Below are 24,588 nucleotides of genomic sequence, written 5' to 3' on the forward strand. Positions count from 1 at the left end.
ATGCAAAACGCGATGCACTAAGCAACACGCTCTGGTTGTAATCTCCTATACCCACGTTTTCATGAGGGTATTATCCCTATATCTGTCTCTCAGGTACAGTACTGGTTCGGGCGTATTTGTAACGTTATAAAAGTTTTTACGTCTTATCCAAAGCCTTTAGACTTTTATACCAACCATTCAGCTAAACCCGGAGTTTATGGCTTGAAAACTGTAAAGTGACGTCTCTCAAAGAGGGCCGCACCGTGTGACTGCAATGAGAAATATCTGCGGAACATTCGCTGCAATACAAGGTTCTGAAAGAGAGCGCTCTGCATGTAATCGAATTTTTAGGCCTTCGTATTTTCTTCGTTCTTGACAGCTGTTTCTGAATAACGGGAATTGTCAGAGACAGGAAGGGCACAGATCATGGTATTTCAAAACAGCTGCTTAAGACTTAAGTCTTAATCTTTATTGGCATTTGCACAACTGCCATAAAGAGAGCGAATTAAGTACTTCCTATTACGGCTTCAAGAAAATATTTCGGAAATTTTTCAGTTGACAGGAGATGGCTCCTATAATTCTGATTAGCTGCTTTATGGCGAAACTAAGAAAGAAAAAAAAGTTGAAATTAAGGGAGAAATGATCATGGAACCAAAATGTGCTAATGTAGTTACTACAGATTCCTTAAGTTCAATTTTTCTACAAATTTTTTTGCTCCTTCTTGGCGCCCGACCTTCAAGTACACTAGAAGATGGTCCATGATGTGAATCACCTCCAGGCGAATTCGTGGTGTAAATCATCTGCGAAGAAGATTTCCATCACTGATTCAGCACCATGAATCACTGAATCAAGGTCTTGTGACGTGACTTATTTCATCAGGAATCGCTGATTTAGCATCATGAATCATTTTCACAGATGATTCATAAATGAAGACCTTTCGAATGTTTTCTGTAATGCATTAGAAGATGATTCATGATGTTAATCGCTACACTTCAGTAAAACCATTTGAAAAAGTTTTATACAATGCAGTAATTATTATTCCTACATTATTCTAAGGTTTTACACTGAGGGTGAGTTAGCAGTATCACAAGGAAGCGATTTCTCCTAGAAACCTGCGTTTTTTAGCCGCAAAACAAAGACAAACCCGCCGCAGAACACGGCCATTAACAAACGTGCTCGAACAGTTTCGGAAAAATCACATTACTGGCGACATCTATCGGTTAAATATATATTAGTGCGTTTATAATGATCGTTTCATAACAAAATATGTTACTAGTCTTTTAAAAATGTACCAACACTCATGAATATGCAAATAAGCGAAATATACCCAGATTATAGACATTTTCAACGTGAAAAACCTTATTGAAGACATTCTGCATGTTTCATGAGCATCAGAAAGTCGTAAATGCCATAACAAATGCTACTCAATATTCTCATGAGCCACAAATCACTACGATAGTTCTTTGGTCCGAATTTTCAATGATTTATTGGGATATCTAAAATGCAACTTCATGATTTCAAACAACAGAGGAATACCATTAACCCAGATACTGGGATCTCTACTTGGAGCATTAACCTGAATTTCTTAAACCATTCCTTCTGCTAAATTCATATAATGGAGACAATCCAGATATATTGATGCGTGAAAGCATTTTATATTGAGGTCGAAATCAAGGCGCTGCAAGCATCGTTTTAAATTTGCTTTTGAAATTTAAAAGGAGAAAAAAAAACATAAAAAATAAAGAAGGACCGTAAAAGATGGATTATTCTGAATACCTATAAGCAAGTTATATTCATCACAAAAAAAAATCCCGAACACTTTAAATACACCAATAAAATCGACTTATATAACAATTTGATCGTTATGCCAAGCTGCTATTATTCAGCTGTGGTTGAAAATGGGATTATTTCTTGATATCGTATTAAAATTCATTCTAACTAAACGGATCACACGTTACACGAAATGATTGCTATTTTGGCACTTCACATTAAAAAATAGAGCTTTGTATATAAAGTCCATCTTAGTCTTTAAAGTAAAAAATTAAAGATCAACACATAAACTCCAACCTAAGAAAGCAGATTTTTTGCTTAGAACGAACATGTATTGCCTTTTCAGACAATATTTTATTATCGGAGACCTCCAGGGAGTTAGGCACTCCTCATTGAGGAAGGTCATATCTCAACCACATCATACGTCATGCTTTCTCTTAAACTCAATCATACTCTGCACTACACACACACACTCTGCATACTTGACAGTCTACTTTTCTTTTTTTCTAGTCTGAATCACAAGTGATGTCACCCTTTCCGATCGCGTGGGTCGCCTAACTATTTTACATCTACTAAGAGACTGTAAACCTAGAATACAGTTAATACTGTAAGTTGGACAGTCAAACTCATGTTATTGAGGGCCTAACACGGAACTCTGCACGCTACTTTATGCCTTCAAAAAGTAGGATAGTGGTCTCACACCCGGAACTAAAACTGTCTGCGACTTAGAAAACTTTCAAAAACACACGATACTATAGATTGTTGGCTGAAAGGCCAACGTGATATCCATCCTGTAGATGTCAATTATAGTTTGTTTCCATTTTCTATTTCCTCTTACAATGAACGTGGGGTCCATATAAGTGCAGCTAAGTTGGACTGAAATGCATGGGACACTGTAACGTGATATATATATCTTGTTATATGTCTTGCCAATTCTTTTTCTAGAAGGGTTTAGTCGAGCAAAAACGCACACAGGAAAGCTGTCGGAAGTATTGATACACTACTTCGGAGAAAATATGTCGAACATAAAATAAAACAATGTGAAATGTAAAAAAGAATATCTCTAAAATACTCGGTGCACCAGATGTTGTTAGATTAGTTAGGTATAGTGAAAAGGATATACTGTATGTGTATATACAGTATATATATATATATACATACATATATATACTCTCTCTCTCTCTCTCTATATATATATATATATAGAGAGAGAGAGAGAGAGTGTGTTTTTCAGCCTAGTTCCGAAGAAGAGGCAATGTGGATTACATTAAATGCAACAATAGATCCAACGTTAAGATTCAAGCCATATGTACGATTTTCCACTTAAAGATAGGCTCTTTCTTTTCGATTTCTTTGCGTAATGAGATAAGTAAGAAAATATCTACGGAGATTTCCGAATATTCAAAAACAGAAACAAGTCTGGTTGCAACTTTAATCTATTGCAGATCGTGGTTTTCGTGCTGGAAGACAAACAACGAATGCAAATAACAATCGGAATACAATAGTTTTCTCATATGATAAACAAAAGAATCCTGCTGAGCAATTGTTTTGAATAAGGAGAATGCGCCTTTTAGTTTTTTTTTTTTTTTTTCCCTTCTCCTTTGTGCATGAGAGTTAGTAAATTTGAGTGAAACAATCTGGTTAGAGAAACGGAAATTGGGGAAGAAAAAGCCTCTGTCCGTAATGTTTTTAATTATATATATATATATATATATATATATATATATATATATATATATATATAAACTGCATAGAAGTATGAGTTACTTTGGATGCAAATCTTAACTTAAATTGAACTCTCCCTCACCACTACTAAAAGGTTGATCTATAATTATTCACATTCATAACTACTTTCTCTCTCTCTCTTCTTTGTTTTTTATTTATTAATTTTATTTTTTAAACGTGCACAACAGAAATTAACAAGCTCAACAGTATCCGCTACAACAATAACCCTTTTAACTAATATCTCATATTTGATAATTGGCTACGTGTTTACTGCTAACTAACAAATTACTTATTCAAATATTAAATATTTTTAAGAATTATTCAAATATTTTAAGTATAATCCAGGTATTAACTATTGTTAAGTATAATCACTTACCTATCATAATTTAGATAAAAATGAGAGTAATCGCAATAAAATTAACTTTCGACAGTATGCTAATGTAATTATATTAAGAATCCCCAGTCATCAAGTCGATATTAATTATGAAGTACTAAATGAATGTTAATTTTTCATTACATAATTAATTATCTACGCCAACCGATATTATTTAGTCACCCTCCGCCCATAATAGTTATGTAATATTCTTAAACCTATCTAAATTGTATACATTCACACCCTTTGTCGGAGGCCATTCCATATGCTCTCCACCCTAAATGGGTTCCGATGAGAGGAACGTTCATAATGACTTAGAAGCGCTTATATGAAGAATATATGGATGCAGCAGACATTAAAATACTGGCCTCACGGCCTTAGCTGTTGTCAATAAAATTGCCAATCCATACTCGTAACTCTCAAGAGCCTGGTTTGTAGAGAGGGGCGGCGTACACTGTCCAATCGATTCAACAAATTTTAACTTGGATTCTTTTTATCCACAGCGGAGTTTTTACGTGTGTACGGATAGACGGGCAAATCGAATCGAACAGGTATTTATAAAATTTTTTGAAACTCGCCTAAAAATGATGTACGAAGTCTTTTTTATTTTTATTAAAAATTTCGAGAGAATAAATTTCATCAGTGCAGCAGAAAGAAAAATAATAAAACGTAGTGATGAGTGAACAAGTTAAACCTTGTCTATATATTATGCAGTATTTTGTAGAAGTGGGGTCAGTTTTATGACAGTAAGCCGGGAGCTCATCATATTGTATACGGCTGCTAGTGACGAGGGAAGGGTCTCTAAAAATAGAGAAATAGCGTTATCTAATTTATCGAAAAGCCCCTATAATGAATTTATACCTGAAGTCACGATCCCTGTCAATGCATAACGGGGATATGAGATTATAAGCTTATTCGAATACAAGATGAAAGGTGGACGGTGTTCGTATATAAGATGAGAGGATCGAAGTCGATCCTCTAGTAGATGAATTTTTAATGCTTGCAACCGTATCACCAATCGATATTAGGTAGTGGGCCTCAGTTAGTGGAAGCAGCACGAAATGGACAATAGGTTGAGGTTCGGGGAGACAAACTGATCAGGTGTTGCTAAGGGCAGTACGGATAGTTGTTACGGTAATGAGAAGGAGGCTCATAAGGAAAACATTATATATTTGTACAAGGTTTAGTAAGACATTTAAGGAAATATCCACGAAATCATCATGAGGAAAATTTAAGGGAATGTGAGTCCCAAATCCGTACTGGATAGGAGAAGAATGAGGGTCCGCTGTTTGAGAGTCATAAGAATATAAGTGAGACACAAACTGATGAGAGAATCAATCTATGGAGAATGATGATTCAAAGTTTGAGTGGATACCCAGTGCGTCGATGCTAAATTTTTAAATACATAAAGAAAGCTACACGGAGATCTCTCACTATTAGTATTAAAAAAAAAAAAAAATCGATGCAAGAATGCAAATCTAGTCTTAGGATTTCGTGGAGATGTCGTGATAATAATGTTAAATCCAGTTTCGCCATACGAAAGTAAAATTAATTCAAAGTGATAATAGATTGGTGAAATGAATCAACATACGTAAAACAATATTTGTAAAATATTGCTAATAACATCAGTTGTAGCAGTACAACATAAAAAACAATGTCACTCAAAACTGTATTATAATTAATTACCGAGTGTTGTAAAATATGTGTAGCTATTTTTTTTTTTTTTTGTATAATTTAAAAGTATAAATAATCAGATTCGATTTTTAATGATCTATGAAATCTTTCTTTTAAATTTAAAAGTGTTTCAACGACTTATATTGAAATAATAATGAAGATTTAAATAGGTTAGTATCAGCTTTTCATTTTACTTATTTCATTTAAAAAAATGGTAGCAGTAAGCTCCAATCTCCCTCCAACCCCGTTCTAGATGTATCAAAACGTACTGCCAATGGATATCCCGCATGTGATTAATCTTTCTGACCTTTTACTTCCTAAAACAAGCGCGATTAGTTTGTAAAAGAATTACTGCATATGTTGTCACTCTATTGGCATTTTGATTAAACAAAACTTAGAGAGTAAGCATTTAAAAAAGAAAAAGGAGTATTACTCTTCTCTAGCAATATTTATTTTAATTGGTTAAAGGAGCTTGTGTAGGATATTACATGATTTTGCTTTCTAAAAACACTTCATTTTTTTAAAAAAATTAGACTATGACACTTTTCACAGATCAGCTGAATAATTCACTTAAGCGATATTGGATTTTTAACCACACAAAACGTACGACCAGCTAAAAACAACACGTCCATTGTGTGGAAGTACAATAAACTAGTTGACTGGATGATTGCTTCGAGAACTGAAAGTAAAGTAGTAAATGCTTTCAACATATTTAACGTTGGAAATATTAAGAAGAAAGAAAGTTCGCAAAGCTTTGCGAAAATTGCTTAATCTTATTATTTCATTGAAGTTTAAGAAGTGAGAAAATTCCATTAAAATTATCATTTCAAAATGTATGCTGTCCGCAAATAATCAGATCGAAGTTGAAAACGCATGCGCACATTATACACGCGTTTCCATGGATATATCGAAAGTAATTATCCATATTCTACTTAGGTTAAGGATAATCCTTAATGATGAACTGGAAGGATATCCATACAGGTTTTAGTTTAAAACGGATGTCGTAATTGTAAAAAAGGGCCGCGAAAAATCATTTCCTACAGAATATTAAGCAAGAAATTAATTTAATTAAAGCAATACTGGATTCACGAGTACTTCTGATGATTAGAAGTTCAAAAGTTCAGTATTATAAGAAATTCAATTGGATAGAGCAAAACTTCTCGGTAATGTTAAGGTGCGGTGTAACATCCCACGGATGAGAGGTCCGCAGGACCAAAAGTCGGAATCTCGGAGAGCCGGTAGGCTCTACACTGTGGCGGGTTCCCCCACCACCGAGCAGAGCCACTCATTTGCGCATCTAAGGGGTAACAGCAACAGCCATGCCTCAGTTACTTCACAGGCTACGGTATTGCCATGCACATCCCAAAATTGACTTAATTCTGCTGCTGGAATACCCGGTTCTTAAAAGAATTGGGCGATGGACTGAGTCCTTGACTCTTTATCCCGTCATCTGAATGAAGAAAATCTGTGTGGATGGGGTGTTATTGAGCTTTTAGCTCAATAACACCCCATCTAGTCATGGCTGGGTAACGGCAATAGCCGAGTCTCAGTTAAAACTTCATTGGCTACAGCATTGCCATTTGTTACCCTGGAAGTCCTAAAAAGGACTTTAGGTTGTGAAGAGTCTTTTCAACCCTTCCAATATCGCTGGAATACCAGGCTAACTCAGGACGAGGTAATATAAAACTTATATTTTATTCCATTTGGTGTATTCTAAAATGTGTTTGTATTTTAATATTTATTCCTTAAGACATAAATAATTATTACTGAACAATTGAATATTAAATAATGCACAAAATGTAATACGACTCTTTCGCGGAAAACTTTATTCATATTAAAAAAAAATATCAATCATCTTTTCTTTTTATTTAAGTTTCAAAGAAAGTCTTCCAATCAGTAAATATAACTGACTGATTGGAACGTTTATTCTGAATGGTGCTGCTGTTCAGCATCTTTTAAATAATTATAAAAGAGCTTGTTTTGTTTTCAATATATGCGTTAGTGTGTGCGTGTGTGCACAAGCAGACAAACAATGAACAGCAATCTTTACTCAACTACAAACATAGAAGAATTAAGAATGGACTATATCTTCATGCTGAAGAAATGCTTTTCAGACCTCTGAACTGGTAAAAATATATTTACACGCGTTTGATTTTTTATCTCTGTATTTGAATTTTCTATAACCACATTCTCATAATATGTACGATACCGACGTTTCTTCGACTACACTTCTCAGATCGTCAAGGAATAAGTTGCAAACGATGACATCACAAAGAAATGACTGAACAATGTGACGTCATTGGTCTAAGCTCTGAAGAACTAGCTCTGATACGGTTCTGAGTTCAGTAATCTCCACTCTCAGTAGAGACCATCATTCCTATCGATGTTTATGAACTGAGTTACCACATTGCTATTATATATTTTTCCCTGCGTGTGTCTGTACGCGCACGAGTTAAATTGCTACAGAAGACAAGAATAAAGAAAACTTGAACGCATAACATTACATACGATTCTTATATGACTGCTCATAATCTTTTACAATACTGCAGACTTTTCTTAATTCTGAAGTTATTTCTTTGTATTTGATTTTTCTGTAGCTAAAATACGAATTCGTCTTAAAATTTTACAGCTAGATAACCAAGATATCTTTTCTTTAATTCCGTATATTTCACAAGACCATAAGTTCAAACGTCTTTTTAAATCAAGTTGGAGATTATTACAATATCCTCTAGTTCGGAGCAATGCATTAATTTCTCCTCGAGTTTTCGCAGCACTCAGAGAAAATCTTGCACACTTAGTAAGTGACAATAATCCTTACAAAATAAACAAACCAAATTACTTTTTTATGTCATTCTTTTTTATTTTGGCCAATATTTCTTTTATGTTTCTGCAATTTACGAAGCTTTGACTCGCTAGCAGGCGCTAAACAGGAGTTGGCAAATTGCCAGCAAGAGAAATGGACACCTTTCTCTATTAGAGTGAGCTGATGGCAAATGTGCAGAGAAAATTGTAGGACAATATTTGAGGAAGAAAATGAAGCATCGCTGAGACGGAAGAGTAAATTTTGAATGATTTTTCTTCTCTGTTTTCTGAGCGAGGTCATTGGGCGAGCAGATGGTTGATCGCATTTCTTCGAACAAAGCTACTTGTATGTATTGGCTTACAATGTCTATCTCCTTTCCTCCGCAATATTAACCTTATGAATGTAGGCGGCTATTTCCCAAAATAGAGGACGTGAGATTTCTTACTTCATCTTTCTACTTTTCTGCACTCTGGGAAGAAAAACATCACCGATATTAAAGAAAACGGAAGAATGTCAGGAATTCATTTTGATGGGCTAACTATTGTTTTTAAGCTGTGTAACTGGAAAACAGAACAGAATAGCTTCATTCTGTAGTTTTGATAGAAATACAGATTGCGTTTTTTTTTTTTTTTTATTATTATTGACTTATTTTTGTTACTCTTATGCAAGCATTTACTTGTTTTCATGGTTAAAATTTTGTAATTTACATAATACACTCATTAAATTAAAATGCATCATAAATATTAAGCATCAAACATTTACAACCGAAAAGTATCGACTCATATAACAACAAATAGGATGAATTTTTTTGATTGGTGTTTCTGAGAGAAAAAATGGAATTTTTATTTTGAAGAGAAGATATGAAAAACTAATTCCTCATTTTTTTAATGAAAACTTTAACTATGGAGTATTATGTTTTTTTTATATAATTCAAATAAATTATAGATTTTTTAATTTGGTCGAATTCAAAACTTTTTACTGCTATTTAAAAAAAGTCGGTGATATTTTTTCAACAAAAACATCTTAAATCATTTCATATCCACTAAAAGATTAAAAAGAATTTTAAAACAAATCAGTTTCTTTGTTAATAGAAATTGCAGTACACCATAAAAAAAACGGAAAATGAAAGTGAATCTACTTTAAGTAAAATTAAACTTGTCGAATAGCTCTACATTCAGATAATGAACATAAAGCAGTTACCATGGAAACAGAAAGTCTCATTACATCGAGTAGTACAGGCATTCCTAAATTTCATATAGTAATAAAAATGAATGACATGACGGGAACCAGTACAATCGTATTGGTAGTTCTAAACTAAATTAGGCTGCACTTAAAAAAACATTATTCTAAACATGTTAACATTCGAAAGGCCACTGGGTCTAATGCATAAAAGGAATGTGGATATTTCAGAAGCTGAAAAAATTATAAAAAAAAGAACAGACAGTAATTTTTACTAGCAATTTGCTTTAATGACAGTTAAAACTGTCCTCATGAATTGCCTCACTAATTAGAATTTTTACTCTTAAAAAATACAACTATTTGTCCTCGAAATATTTGCTTGGTTTTAGCTACATTGTTTACATCATTTATCTGCAATTCACTGACTATGCTATCTTCGGAATACAAAAATGAACAGGATGTATTATCAAACGCCCATTAAACAATTTCCGGTTAATTAGCACTTAATTTATGGACCAACACATTCTTTTAATTTCAAGCCTGGGAAATCAGCAGTTTTGAAAATGTACCATTTTTGATGCATTGGCTCGTACGGTACACACACAGAAGAAGAAGTCGGGATCCTATTCGCATATTTAAATACCTTTATCCAACGAAAGATAATCTGCATTCAAATAATGCAGTTTTATTTTTTAAGTAAGCAGGAGGCCAAACCTCCAGCATCTCCAAGCCCACAGTGTACACTCTGGTTCTTTAGTCCTTGGTCTTTAGGATGAGGCGACCAATCTCTCTGTTTTCTTCCCAAAGGGATTTGAGAAATCCTCGAGCGTTATTTATCCATTTATTTACCCTTCCGTGGAAATCCGGCAAAAGGGATTTAGACAGGTGAGAGGAAACTTGCGAATGGGATGCTGAAAGGATGAGGCAGACACAGTGGCATCATCCACCTCTGCCACACGGGAGAGGGGGGGGGAAGCCAACTAGAGGAATGAAATATTTCAGCTCGATCTTCGTTCCGTCAGTAGCCACTTGCGGTAGAGAAAACGCCCCAGGTGAGTTTTTATTTCCTTGTTAAGAATGATACTGGGCTAACATATTTTACATGGGGATTCGGCAGAGCTGTCAACTTGTGCTTGAAATACGCGCTGAATTTGTTATCGGTTTGTATTTATCTGCGGACATATGGCAGTGGACTTACGCCAATGCCTCCGGGTTATGTGAAAAAATATGACCACTCCTGTGGTTAGATGATCGTTCGCTTACAAAAGGTAGGAAGGGGAGAGGGGAAATCTCGTGGGAAAAGCTGTGTGGACATCGAAAAGAGCTCGTACTGTGATAGATGATAACTCGGCTTCCTGCTTCAATTCCATAATTTGTTGAGTGATGTGATTGGCTGGCTAGTATCCACGCTTGAGATTTATACACTATCACATTTCTTTTGTAATTATTTTATGTATTTCATAAATATAATACAGAACATACTGCATATTCATTTATTTGTCTCTGACTATAGCAGTGGAGTCCTTGCATAGCATCACTGCCTTACGTTATGATAAGATGAAACTAAATACCAAATTTGGATCTTACTGATGCTAATATAGAATTATTATTTTCTTCCTTAAAAATAATTTAGGTAAGTTAAAAAAACCTTTACGGTGCTGGAAATTGTGACCAGATGAAGAGCAATATATATATATATATAGTTGCTAATAACAATACTTCTTTAACGGAAGTTAATTACTTATAAGGACTGGCTTAAAGGGGCGAAGCAAGAATACTTTTCATCTTCCCCGTTATCTGTAGAGGGCAGTGTAGGGATAAGGTGTTAATGAGCTATTAAAGCTCTGATCATGGCAGATAGCCTAGCCTTAGTTAGAACTACACTGACTACAGCATCGCCATCCATTACTCTCCAAGGGTATTCTACCGAAGTGAATTACTTAAAGTCCTTAAAAGGACTGGCTTAAAGGGACGAAGCAAGAATGCTTTTCATATTTCCCGCTATCTGTAGAGATAATGTGTTATTGAAGCTCTATTCATGGCAGGAGGGTAACAGCAATAGCCGAGCCTCAGTTAGAACTTCCTTGGCTACAGCATTGCCATCCATTACCCTCCAAGGGTATTATTGGGTGATATTAATCACCAATCTTGAATAACAGCAACCCGAAGTTAATTACTTATAGTCCTTATAAGGACTGGCTTAAAGGGGCGAAGCAAGAATGCTTTTCATATTCCCCGTTATCTGTAGCGGACAGTGTAGGGATAAGGTTATTGAGCTATTATTAAAGCTCTGATCATGGCAGGAGGGTAACAGCAATAGCCAAGCCTCAGTTAGAACTTCACTGGCTACAGCATTGCCATCTATTACCCTCCAAGGGTATTGGATTGAAAGAAGTTAATTACTAGACACACAGAAATGGTATATGATAACAATTACGAAAGATAATTTGGTGTTTAGTACATTATTCAATATTACTGTTTAGTATTTGCAAGCTATTAAAATATAATGAATGAATAATACTACTAATAATAAATGCAATATTGTTTTTTTTATATCTTTCTTTCTCTCAGTTTCTTTATATATAATCATGGCTTAGTAGCTGAGTTTTCTTGTAAATGTCCAACATACCAGAAATATTATTTTGAACAGTATATTTTAAAGAAACACGCTATATTTTACGCCTAATTTCTGGAATTTCGTTTGATAAAATCAAATTATTGTTATTTATAATATTTATAAGAAGAGGATGTATTTCTAATTCTTCTTAGGCATTAAAGAATACACAAGATTTCCATGATCTAAATATCTGTTTTGTGGTAAGCTAAACTAAAGTTATGAGAACAATGTATTATGTCTATTAATTGAGTGTGTTCCTCGGCTGTTTGGCAGGAATGAAAAATCTGTGTTTCAGGTAGGGAAAATCCCAGACATTCCACATGATGAAGTAGCTAATATGTTTACATTGGAGTGTGAAAACTGAAGACCGATATATGAACTAGTGATAGTTACACAGGATTCATTATCATGGATTCTGGTGCATTTACTAGTCCCCCACTTTTCTTCTCCTGAATAAGTTATAAGTGGTTGTTTTCAGCTTATTTACATTCCAGGAAGCCAAGCTGTGTTTATAAAGGCCCTTCACTGTATGTACGTATGGAAAAGGATATCTGCACTGAATTTTTGTTGTTCCGCCCCTTCGCGATACTCTTTCTTCCTCAAATTTCGTTTCCATGCATTATCAGTTCGTCGCTAGCTTGCAAATGAGCACTAACTCTGCAGATAAAACGAACAGTGGACGAGAAACACGTTCTAAAATTTCCTCTTTGTAGTCTCGGCGATCGCCTGACTAACTTGGATTCATTGAAGTTCCTCCTCCTTGTTCTACTGCAATTTGTTAGTCAAGATGAAGTTTCTTCCCTTTTCACTAACCAGTGATGGCCTTTGTTCAAAACTCCATTTCGCTAAGGTCACATTAAGTTTATTACATCAGTAGCGAGACCAAAACGCTGTTCAGCGTTCAAGCGAAGGGGCTACGAGCAACTTGCCGCAACGTAGTAGTAGGCAGGAAAGCCATTCTATTACCCACAGTTCCAAGGGACAACCTATCGTCTTTCGGTGTAAACAACAGAGTGCATTAGGCCGATCTCTCGTGTCACAGGGTGGTCGACCGTACACTTACGCAAGAAAAAGGTTAAAGAAGGGCGGAGGAATGAAATGGGGGAGGCAAAGTTAACTCTGACACCTGTCGGTTAAAAAAAAAGGACAGGAAAAAAAAAAAAAAAGATTTCAGCAGTACTGTGGATAACGTTGTATTTCACATTGGGTCGGCTCTTTTAAACATGAGAAAAAAACTAAAAAATTGACAGAAAACGCTAGCCAATAGATCATCGTGTACATCCATTCGCTTTTTAGGTGGACATCAGAGCTATTTTTATGCAGAATTTTCTGTTAGTCGCCACATATAACTATAGGAGTTCTGTAAAAATCTCTCTAGTATGGTCAATGACCGATGTATTAACCCACACTAAGAAAAAACAGCATTATTCCCCGAAGGGCTAATTCATGTGTCTAGATTGACAATTATTAATATTTCAATTATTTCTGTAAATTTGAAACAACCCACCAGTAGTCTATTGGAGATACCGTGTAAGTATGTTGGAGTTACTCCAGACACAAGAAATATAAATGATTTACTATTAATTAATTAAACTTTATTTTAAGTTGGAATATATCAATAGACTGCAGCCTACAAGTGCAGATTACAGTATCTTTTTTTCCCTCGGCTAGATGGGCTTAGCAAGAATGCTTTTCATATTTTCCGTTATCTGTGGAAGAAAGGTGTATGGATGGGGTGTTATTGAGCTATAAGCTCTGGTCATGGCGGGGTAACGGCAATAGCCGAGCCTCCGTTAAAACTTCATTGGCTACAACATTGCCATCAGTTACCCTCTGCCTCTCAATATCATTACGCAGAACGTTAGTCTATAAGGGTCAAGCATAATGCTTTTAATCCCTGCTATCTGATAGGTTACTGTGTAGGTAGGGAAACATTTTTGAGCTACATGCTCAGCCCGAGTTGGGCAAGTTATAGATCCTGAAAGGGAACTAGAATGGCCTTAGGTCGTCTATATTTGCAAAATTCCGATTCATCATAATTTGCTGCTTGTTGGACTAATTCATTTGGATGTGAGGACGATTTTGAGAAGTACTTTACTGCTAAAGATTGCAGGAAAGAGTAGATATAAGGGATATTTGTGTCACGATGAAATTGAACATTTCTAATGTACCACGGTACATTTAAGATCATGCGTAAGCAATTGTTTTGCAGTTTAAAGATATTTGAGCTTGAAGTATGGCTCTAGGCGGGGGACCCATAAGTGATAATGGGACGAATCATCAACTGGTAGAGGAGCAATTTGATTTTAATATCTAGTTTGCTGTTCCTATTGGTAAGAGGGTAAAGCTGTGCTATGACTTTTGATGCCTTTGCATATAAGGATTTTGTATGCGGGCTGAAGGTTAGTTTTTTATCTAGCAGTACGTCGAGATATTTAGCTTCTGTTTTCCAGGGAATCCTGATATTAAATAGAAAGATGTCTTCTTTGGGAGATGTCTAATTTTTTGTGAACAGCAGAGCACTGCTTTTTTGAGGGTTTACTTGCAGTCTCCAAGTGGAGAATCAGTGTTCCAGTTTCAGAAGGTTATCTTGTAGTTTCTTTGTAACAAGATGCGGTTTAAGAGATTTGGTCAGTATTGCTGTATCGTCGGCATAGAGGGCAATGACATCGGATAATGCGGGATGTCTGCCATGTAAATCGAGAAAAGTATCGGCGCCAGGAGGGATCCTTGAGGCACTCCAGCCAAGATCCGCCGCTGGGCAGACATCGCCCCAATTAGTTTAACTTGCATGCGTCTTCCAGAAAGGACTTTATGAGGTGGATCACATCCAATAGAATGCCGGCTAAAATCAGCTTGTATAGGAGTGTCCAAAATGCCATAATTTGTTGAAGGCCGTCTCTAAATCAAGAAAGACTGCTCCGGTGTATTGATGCCAGTTGAAGCTGGTGGTAATGTATTCAACTAGTCTATGGATTTGTTGAGTAGTGCTATGGAGTTTGCGGAAACCAAACTGCTCTATAGGAAGGATATTTACCTTGTTTACTGAAACTTGAATTTTGGAGAGGATGACCTTTTCAGCGATTTTGCCCAAATTGGAAATCAGACTGATAGGGCGATAACTTTGTGGCAGCTGTGGGTCCTTACCAGGCTTATGAATAGAGACCACATCTGTCAACTTCCAAGCATAGGGAAAGTATTTAAATCTAAGCATGGCAGTTATTATTGTTGTAAGATGTACGATGGCCTTTCGAGGTAGCAGTTTAATAACTTTAGTAGGAATTCCATCAGGTCCAGGAGCTTTTTTATTCTTTAAATTTTGTATGATGTCGTAGATATCGGCTGGAGAAGTAGGTGAGAGTTGGCTGGTACAGGTATCATACTGTTTTAGCACGTATCTGACGTGGCGGTGGATTTTATATATATGATTGAAGTTCAGGTTATCATATGAAGGGCTGCCCTGCTTTTCTAAATTTTTAACTATAGTTTCGGCCTTTTCAGCATCTGAGTGAACTGTGCCTAAATCCGATTTGAGAGGAGGAAGAGTTTTGCTTTTATTTTTGATATTTCTTAACAGTTTCCAAACGGTTTGATCGCCGAGTGAAATGGAAGCTGATTCTTCCTATAGTTTGTTTCTGTGATCCTTCAGTGCATCTTTCACTGCACTATTCAGCCCTTTAAGTAACTTTTTATCTTGAGGAGCCCTGGTATTAAAGTATCTCTTTCTTGCCTTATTTTTCTCTGATTAAGTTCATAATCTCTTCTAGAAGTCTTTTAGGCTTAGAAAAAGGCGTATTTGAGTTAATAGATGATAAGGCTGCATTGAATTGTTGAGTAAATTTATTGACTGCAGCATCAATTTGTTCCTTAGAGTTAATATGAGGAACAGGACCAAAGTAGTTTGGGCGCACATTGGATAATTTTTCCCAATGTATGAATGTGTGAGGTGGGGGAAACAGTCCCTTCTGATTGTCGAATTGGAGCAGAATAGGGTTGTTGTCAGAGGTTAATTCGTCAAGTGAATCCAAGTTGTACTGCAATTTGACATTTTGGAGGACAACTATGTCCAGGACGTCGGAGGAGCCAATTGGACTGAGATGAGTTGGTATTGAAGGACCAGCCACAGCTATGCCATTGGAACTTGAATAGTTAAACAGAATGCGGCCATTTTTGTTAGTAGATTTACTGCTCCAGGCAAGATGTTTTGCATTTAAGTCTCCAGCGATGATGACCGGTCCTTTTACGCCAAGGATGGCATCCAGATCTGAGGTCAACAATGTTTTTGTTGGAGGGTTGTAAGCAGCAAAAATTTTAGGTTTCCAACTGAGTTTGTGAGGACATTAATGCCTGTGATTTCGAGGTTGGTGGTTGCAGAATTGATTATTGAATGATGGTTTATATAGTTTTTGATAAAGGTGGGTATACCTCCACCTCTATACCCAAGTCTGTCGTTTCTGTAAACCTGATACCCCCTGATTTTTAGGTTGTCAGCAGGCCTCATGTGAGTTTCATTGATTAGAAGTATATCTGGATTATATCTATTATTGAATTCCTGGATTTCCAACACTTTGTTTTTGATACCGTTGGCGTTCCAAGCGATAATCCTAAGCGAATCTGGAGTGATTTTTTTCCCTAGGCATCAGAAAGTGCAGATAATATGGATTGAGTTTGCTGTAAAAATCTTTTTGTGATACTTAGTGATGGGTTTGTGTTGCTGAAATCCTGCAGCATATTTGCAAGAGAAGAGGTGATAATAGCTGATAGATTTGAATGTGGATTAGCCAGGTTCTGGTTTTGTACTATCTGTTTGGAGCGGGCCACATCGGCATATGTTGTCGTTTGATGTTGAAGGTTCATTTTCTTAAGGGGCTCACAGGTAATGATGAGCGAGCACCTGTTGTCATGTTCTCACTTTTGAAGGACTGAAGAGCTTGAATTTCAGGAACTCTCGAACTAGATGACGAGGTCGGTTGACTATATGGATCGCTCCATCTGTTTCTGGGGTGATGAATCCACCCTCTATAATAAGCGGGGTGAGGACCGCCACAATTTGCGCACTTAGCCGAGGTGGATTTTGGCTTGGTGCAAGTGTTTGTGGGGTGATTCTCGCCACATTTAAGCCTCTGTATTGAGCTTTGCACAACTTTTAGGCATGGCCAAACTTCTGGCATCTGCGGCACTGCCCAGAAGATGCTCTTTTCCTCAACGGTTCTGGAGTGATTTTAAGTCCACAGATTGACTTTAGATTGTAAATATCCTTGTAAATGTTATGAATCTCTACTAAAACTAGAGGCATAGGTGTCTTAATTGATCTGAACATTCTACTGACCTTTATGGGAGGTAGATCCTGTAAGATGAGGTCAGTGACTATTTCATCCGTGTCAATATCCTCGGAGGACCACTTTCAGATTTTTTTTTCGGAGGTAAGTGAAAATGTATGGTATTGTATTCCTCTTGCCCTCATCTACATTATCATCATCAATTTTTATGCCCTCGTTTACATTTTTGGCCAATCTATAATTTATTTGTAGGTTAGCCATGGTGGTTCTTAGGGTTGTCCATCTCTGCTTCTCCCTTAGGTTAATCGGTGGAACCTTCTCATTGGGAGAGGCGGAGGAGTCTGAATTGGGAGAGTCTTCGTCCATACCAACTTCATTTGTTGGTTCAGAAGCGAGAGTTTTTCGCTTCTTACGAGCGTTTCTTCTTGATCAGAGGGATTAGAGGCAGACACCAGTAAATTGAGCTTTTCTTCCATTTGAGGAGAGTCTTCATCATCAACCTCGGGTAAAGAATATAAGTTTAAGTAGCCAGGTCATTCTTGTTCAAATTTTTGAAGAAGCTTTTTAATGAAAGTAAGTGCTAGCCCTTTGTCCAGAGAGTCGACGATGATGTTGGGATCAATCAAGTTAGCAGGCCATTTCAGTTTGAACTTCTTTTGAAGTTTATTAATGAGTATGATAGTCGGCTCTTCGTCAAGAAAGTCAGTGACAACGTCAAAGTCAGGCGCTCATATCGATTTAATTGCGTATGAGCGAAATATAAATCCCGCAGGCCTAGAGACCTGCCAGCAAAATTTCTATAGAGAATCCTGCAGCCGTAGAGAACTGCCAGCAATGCCAAGCGTTGGCTAACGCAACAGTCTACCAGCTAGACAATATAAGTGAATAAATGGTCACAAAACGAAGAAAGCATACCTCTAAAAATCATTCGGAATTCCCCCCCCCCCAAAAAAAAATATCACATTAATCATAACGCAAGATTAGTAACAAGTACACGTAAACTCTCTTCATGATAGGCGCCATTTTTTTAATCCTTAGCATATCATTATTTGTAATGAAAACTATTTTATCTTACACTTAAATTATTTGAAAACAGTTGTCTTTACAAATATTAGGAATTTGGAAATCAGGAAGAAGCCAGAATTATAATAGTTTTTAAAGCTTGGAAATTTTGAAGTTATAGAAAATTTAATAAATAAAAAATAAATAAAGAACCCAATAACTATTATTATAATTACGACTATTATAGCTGTTTTTGTTAAGGAGGGTGTCCCTTATTTTAAATACATTGGCTATTATTATTCAAAAAAAAGGGGTATATATATTTTAGGGCATTCTGGGTGAGTATAGAAGGCAATTATAGCAGAATAAAAGAGGTGGAAAAATTTTGTACATACCTTGTTTTGATTCCAGGATGTCTTCCAATTTCATGATCCTGCTTAAGGTTGTTTATAAAGGAGGGGGGAAGGGAGCGTGGGGTGTGTGTTTTGACGTGGGAAAATAAATTTGGAAACCCGGGTTATGTATTAATAATATATATATATTTGTGTTTAGGGGCGCATTTTGTGGGGGGGGGGGAGGATTTACTTATGTGGAAACTGGGGCAGGGGAGGGGGTTAACGGGGTGCGGGCCGTTTCGGTCGACTGACCATCATCGGAATTTTTTCGGACTTTTTTTTCGGACCTAATAAAATAAGGAGTCCGAAATAAGTCCGAAATTAGGAGTCCGACTCCTAATAAATTTCGGAACCTAATAACTTTTTATGTACATTAGTAGTGTCCATTGTACTGATTTATTTGTAATTCAGATGTTTTCTTTTAAATACCAAGTAGTTGGGAAACATTCAAATATAGTTATTAACATGAAATTATTTCTGTGACAATGTTTCTCGTCACACGTTCTTCAAATTTTGTCGACTCCCTTAAGAACATCATTCATTATCTTTGTAAAAAGTAAAATCACATAATGGAAAGAAAGTATAACGAGGGAGTATTTTTCTCCTCATTCTCTGAAGTTGCCACAAGGGATGCTCAATACAAGCCAGGGTGAGCTGAAAAATGGGAGCAACGTGACTGTTTTTGGTAGTGGAGAGAGAATCGTGAAACACGAAATACGCCTACATGCATTCTCTATGTTCTGTAGACCGCATTAGAAATATAACATTAATAACTCTTGATATAAATAATTAACAGCTTTGAGGTAGCACATGACACAGCTAAGAAATAATGAATGCAAAGTAAGATCCCAGTTTTAATTCAGGTCCTTACGTTGGCCCTAATAAAGCTACACACCGCGCAATAAATGGTCATTCTTAAGAACTTTTTAACTGCCTTTCCCCTTTATGATCACGACGGGACTTTCTATATGATGCGGTAGACTCATACTGCGCATTGCCTGTCTGTGGAATTGTCTCTAAATAGCTTTATGTATGTGGTTCCTTGAGTTTCCCAAATAGAGTCACTATGATGTTATTCACACTGACATTAAGAGCTAAACGTGTATTTTTTATGTTGTTCATTAGGCGACACGCATGCTGTTCTCCCTCATCTGAGGAATACGCCAGAATTCTTTTCTTTCAGTCAGTAACTCGGACAGGTGTTTGTTACGTTGCGCGGAAGTAAGCGATGTTCCCCAAGAGAGAGCTAATTTCTACGCATCAACCGGAGTGGACTGGCACGTTTAAAGACATCTGCATAAATGGATAAATCGTGACTCGAACTCATTTTCTGACCCGTGACCAACCTGGAATATCATCGGAGTCATGTGATGCACCAACATTTCATCGCCGGGCGATGCGTGACAGTAAATCATCCTCCACACTCATACCTGTCAGAAGTCGGACTTCTGTTGCTCATAATGGGGAGAAACTTTACGATGTATCCAACTGCACTGTCATCTGATTGCCTCGGGAAGTGGGTGAGAATGAATATATTCACAGCATGCGTAATTGCTTATTAGCGGTGCTAAGTTCGCTTAAATAAAGACATTTCGGTTTGACGAATTTTGATGAAATTTCTGCAATCGTGCTAAATTAGGTTATCTTTGAAGTTTGGTTTCAGCCAGACAAATTAACTTTCCAGTAGTGTTAGGTCTATATTTTATCTCGAATTAGCTCTCCTGGGATCCACTCCCTTTACTATAAATTTTATATACATTTTTAGAGGATGTTGCAATGGATTTCTTTAAAAATAGGAACCTAAACATACGTGCAATACATATATTATATTAAATGGAATATTAAGTTATATGTGATTCCCAATCACATATAACTTAATATTATATGTGACTTCTATATTGACTTCTCCAGTTTGGACACTGTTACTCTTGACGTAAATATCCAAGTTTCACATCCCATGCTAACAACTGGCGAATTTTCGTTCATACATTTTTACTTTTCTTCGAATCTCTTGAGCTGAATACACATGAGGGAGAATGAAGAGCCGGATGTTCTCTCTTTATTCGATTCTGCACTTCCACCATCTCATTTGGTCGGCTAGTGATCATTACTCTAAATCTCTGAGTTTTCCATTCCAGATAACCTTCTAAGTCTTACTATCTTATTTGACATTCCAAAGTGTATCAATCTCACAATTGTCCTCTGTTAATGCTTGTTGGAATTCAACAAAAATCTGATAAATATTTATATCAAATTCCCAAAATTTCTCTAACAATTATTTAACTATATGCATCAGTCAATTGTGGATTTGCCTTTCCTGAAACCTTGTTGGTAGACATCAATTATCTTCTCCGTAAATGGGTTTAATCTGTAATTGAAAATTTCGTATGTTGTACACAACAGAGAAATAACTACATTTCCACAAACTTCGCCGTTTTTTATGTATGAGGCAGATCAAACAATTTCTCCATTCTTTTGGCATTTGCTCTTTCTTCCATACGATTAAAATAAATTCAGATATTTCGTCTTCTGTCTCTTCCCTGTAACTCTGCAGGGATTTTATCTATTCCTGAGGATTTGTTGTTCCTCACTGAATGTATTATGCTGTTAAGCTCTGGTCTTGATGGTAACTCCACAGAATCATCCTCTTCAATAGTAGTTGGCACAGCATTTTGAGTTGCAGATGCGATGTTCCTATTCAGCAATTCATAGAAATATTCTCTCCATATCTTTTTTTTTTTACTTTCTTCGTTTTTTAAAATGTTTCCTTGTCCGCCTCTGCATATATCTAGTCCAGGTTATTTATATCGTCCTTTAATATTATAAGATTGTCTAAGATCGTCCTTGTTCTTCATTTATTATTCTAATGTGCATATCATTTCTTTAATGGATCGTCATTGAATCTCTCAGTCCTTCATATTTTCCTTCATTAATTCTAGTTGGTCTTGCAGTAAGTAAATATCCTTTGTATGCTTTCTTTCTTTCTATTACTGCTTGAGCCTATTCTTCATCAACTCAATATCTTTTCTTTTGCTTATTTTCCTATTGCAGAGATGCTTCTGCAACATTCAGAATTCACTGGTTAATGTCTTCTTTCTATATCCATATTTTCATCCTCTATTTCTTCTTCGATTTTGTTCTGGAAGTTGGTTTTAACTTCAGGTTCTTTAAGTATCTGCAAGTTAAAGTTGCAGATACTTTTAAGTGCTCTTTCATGACTTTGTTTCTTCACTGAGATTCTGCGCCTACATTTAATTTCGACCAAATAAGGATCTGAATCACAGCAAGCACCTCTATATGATCTTATATTCATAATACTTGATACTGATCTTTGATCTATAAGCACATGATCGACCTGATTAAATGTTGAACCATTTGGGGATATCCATGTCCCTTTAGGAGGGATCTTTACGAAGAAAGCATGCGGAGGATACGAGGGGGGGGAGGGTCTGGAAAGTTCTGATAAACACCTAGAACAAAATGATCTTAAAGCAGCTCATATAACCACAAGAAAGAACATAATAATAGCAGAGTTATGAAAGTAACTTATGTTCTTTCTTGTGGTTATATCAGCTGCTTTAAGATCATTTTGTTCTAGGTGTTTGTCAGAACTTTCCAGACCCCCCCCCACCTCGTAACCATTATCCGTTACATGTGCAAATATCTTCTTGTACAAGATTGGCATTGAAATGCCCAATAATCATTTTTATGTCGCTGGATCATATAATCTTTATATTTTGCAGAATCCCGTTTATCCATATCACCCTTTTCTTCTGTTGGTGCATGAGTATTTATAATTCATACGTTAACACGATTTGTTTTGATGCTTATTAAGTATAATCTTTCCTTCACAGGTCTAAAATCTAAAACATCATAAAAAATGTCACTCTTGGATTTCTGTTCTATTCCACTTGTTTCGTCAACAACTTTAATTTGTACTGATGGATTTCTGAGATGAGTGCTGTAAGTGCTCGTGTCTTATATAATGTTATGGTATTCCATGGACTTACTCACTTGGCCAACATAAGCAGACTGGTATTCGATATCTTTATTACAATATATGTAGACAATTATCAATTTTGGTTTAAATCTAGCAAATGTAAATTAAACTGGGAACTATAACATCTACATTCGTGTTTCGAATCCTCTTTAACGAATATATATAATAGTTGGATTATTTTAATTCTTTTCTTTTGCAAATCCATTTCTCAGTTTAGTTTGAATTTTGCGTGGCTAAATACAGTTTTTCTAAAACACGTTTGTGTATTCTAATAATTCCTTTAATACATTCTGGACGACGTAATGAATAAGTTACAGATGTTTAAGTAATTCCAGCGTCTGAAAGAAAAAAGTTTATTACATTGGCAAAGGAAGTGAGCGAAAGGGACTCCAGAAATGAATTCTTTATTTTTCCGAAGAAATAAAAAAGTGAACAGTGTCGTTCGTCGAGTATATTGTAGGATGAAGATCTCATATACGATACGCAACAAAGACTGATTGATCATAACAGACTTGGACATGATTAAAACTCACTTATTGCTTCAAAAATCTGAAGACAAAAAATATGTCCCCAATAATACTGGTAAGAAAGATCTGTAAATTTAATTTCCTGTGTCCGCGTACTATTCATTTCCTACAGTTCACATTTTCATCTCGCGGAAACAGTTCCACGATTTCAAAAGAGATATTTTCTCTGTCTTCTCTAAAAAGAATGAGAAAGTCGCTTTCTCAGACGTTTGTAACAATCCTAACTTAGAAAGCTTTGGGAAACGTTTGCGAAAAATTGCTTGAAGGTCGGAGGTGGCCATGATCGCCACTAATGGACGCTGCTTAAAAAGAAGGACCGAAAGGCATTCATTGGAAATATGATTTCTTTCGCATTCAAAGAAATGAAAGAAATAATGATTAAATAAAAAAATATGAAATATTACGCTACGGTACCAAAATAATTCAATGATTCGAAGTGCGTTGGTTAAGATTATCATAAAAGTTGGCAAGGATGAAGATGATTGGTAGATGGGTGATTGGATGCAGATGCATCCAATCGCCCATAAACTTTATATTAGCATTCATAACAGTAAAACGTTGAGAACTGAAAGATGTGCGTGTACGCAGAACACCAATGTAAACTGGCAACACCTGTACGCGCGCGCGCACACACACACTGCTTTTCGAATCTGACGATTGTTTATCGAAGCCACGTATCCTTAGGGTGAAGCACGCTTCATAACAGATGACAGCGTCGAATGGCAACTCTGTCTCCGTCACGATGGGCAAAACAGTACAGTTAATTCAAGAAAGAAATAAGTACATCTCATAAAGTACCAAACTCCAGCAGCGATACAAGATTCCTGGGTTTATCTACCTTCACTGGGACATATAAGTTAAGAACTGAAGTCTTATCGCTTCCAATAAGTGCTTTGACAAGAAGACAATAAAACTGTCATAGAGAGGACGTTAGAACGAATAATAATGTTGTAGGAAGCAGAGATTAGTGCTACGAGCTCGCAACAATAGAAACATCTGGCTCGCGAGTGTCATGTGGCATTGGGGGGAAACAAAAGAGCATCAATCCCTAAAGCAATATTCAAATAAGCGTTATTTTACTGCACACTCATCAGCAAGCCTTTCTAGACGCGATTCTGAAGGACAATTAAAGAAACCATTATGGGATTATAGAGCAATGTACAGACGGAATGCACCAGGATTGCGGAAGAGAATAAGTTAATTCGTGCATTCGAACAAAGAATTTTCTTCGGATGTTCTTTGAAGTGTACTAAAATATTTTCTGA

The sequence above is a fragment of the Typopeltis vanoorti genome, chromosome 14 (genome assembly GCF_054136105.1).
Source record: "Typopeltis vanoorti isolate ZY-2024b chromosome 14, IOZ_Tvanoo_1.0, whole genome shotgun sequence".
In the NCBI taxonomy this organism is placed as follows: Eukaryota; Metazoa; Arthropoda; class Arachnida; order Uropygi; family Thelyphonidae; genus Typopeltis; species Typopeltis vanoorti.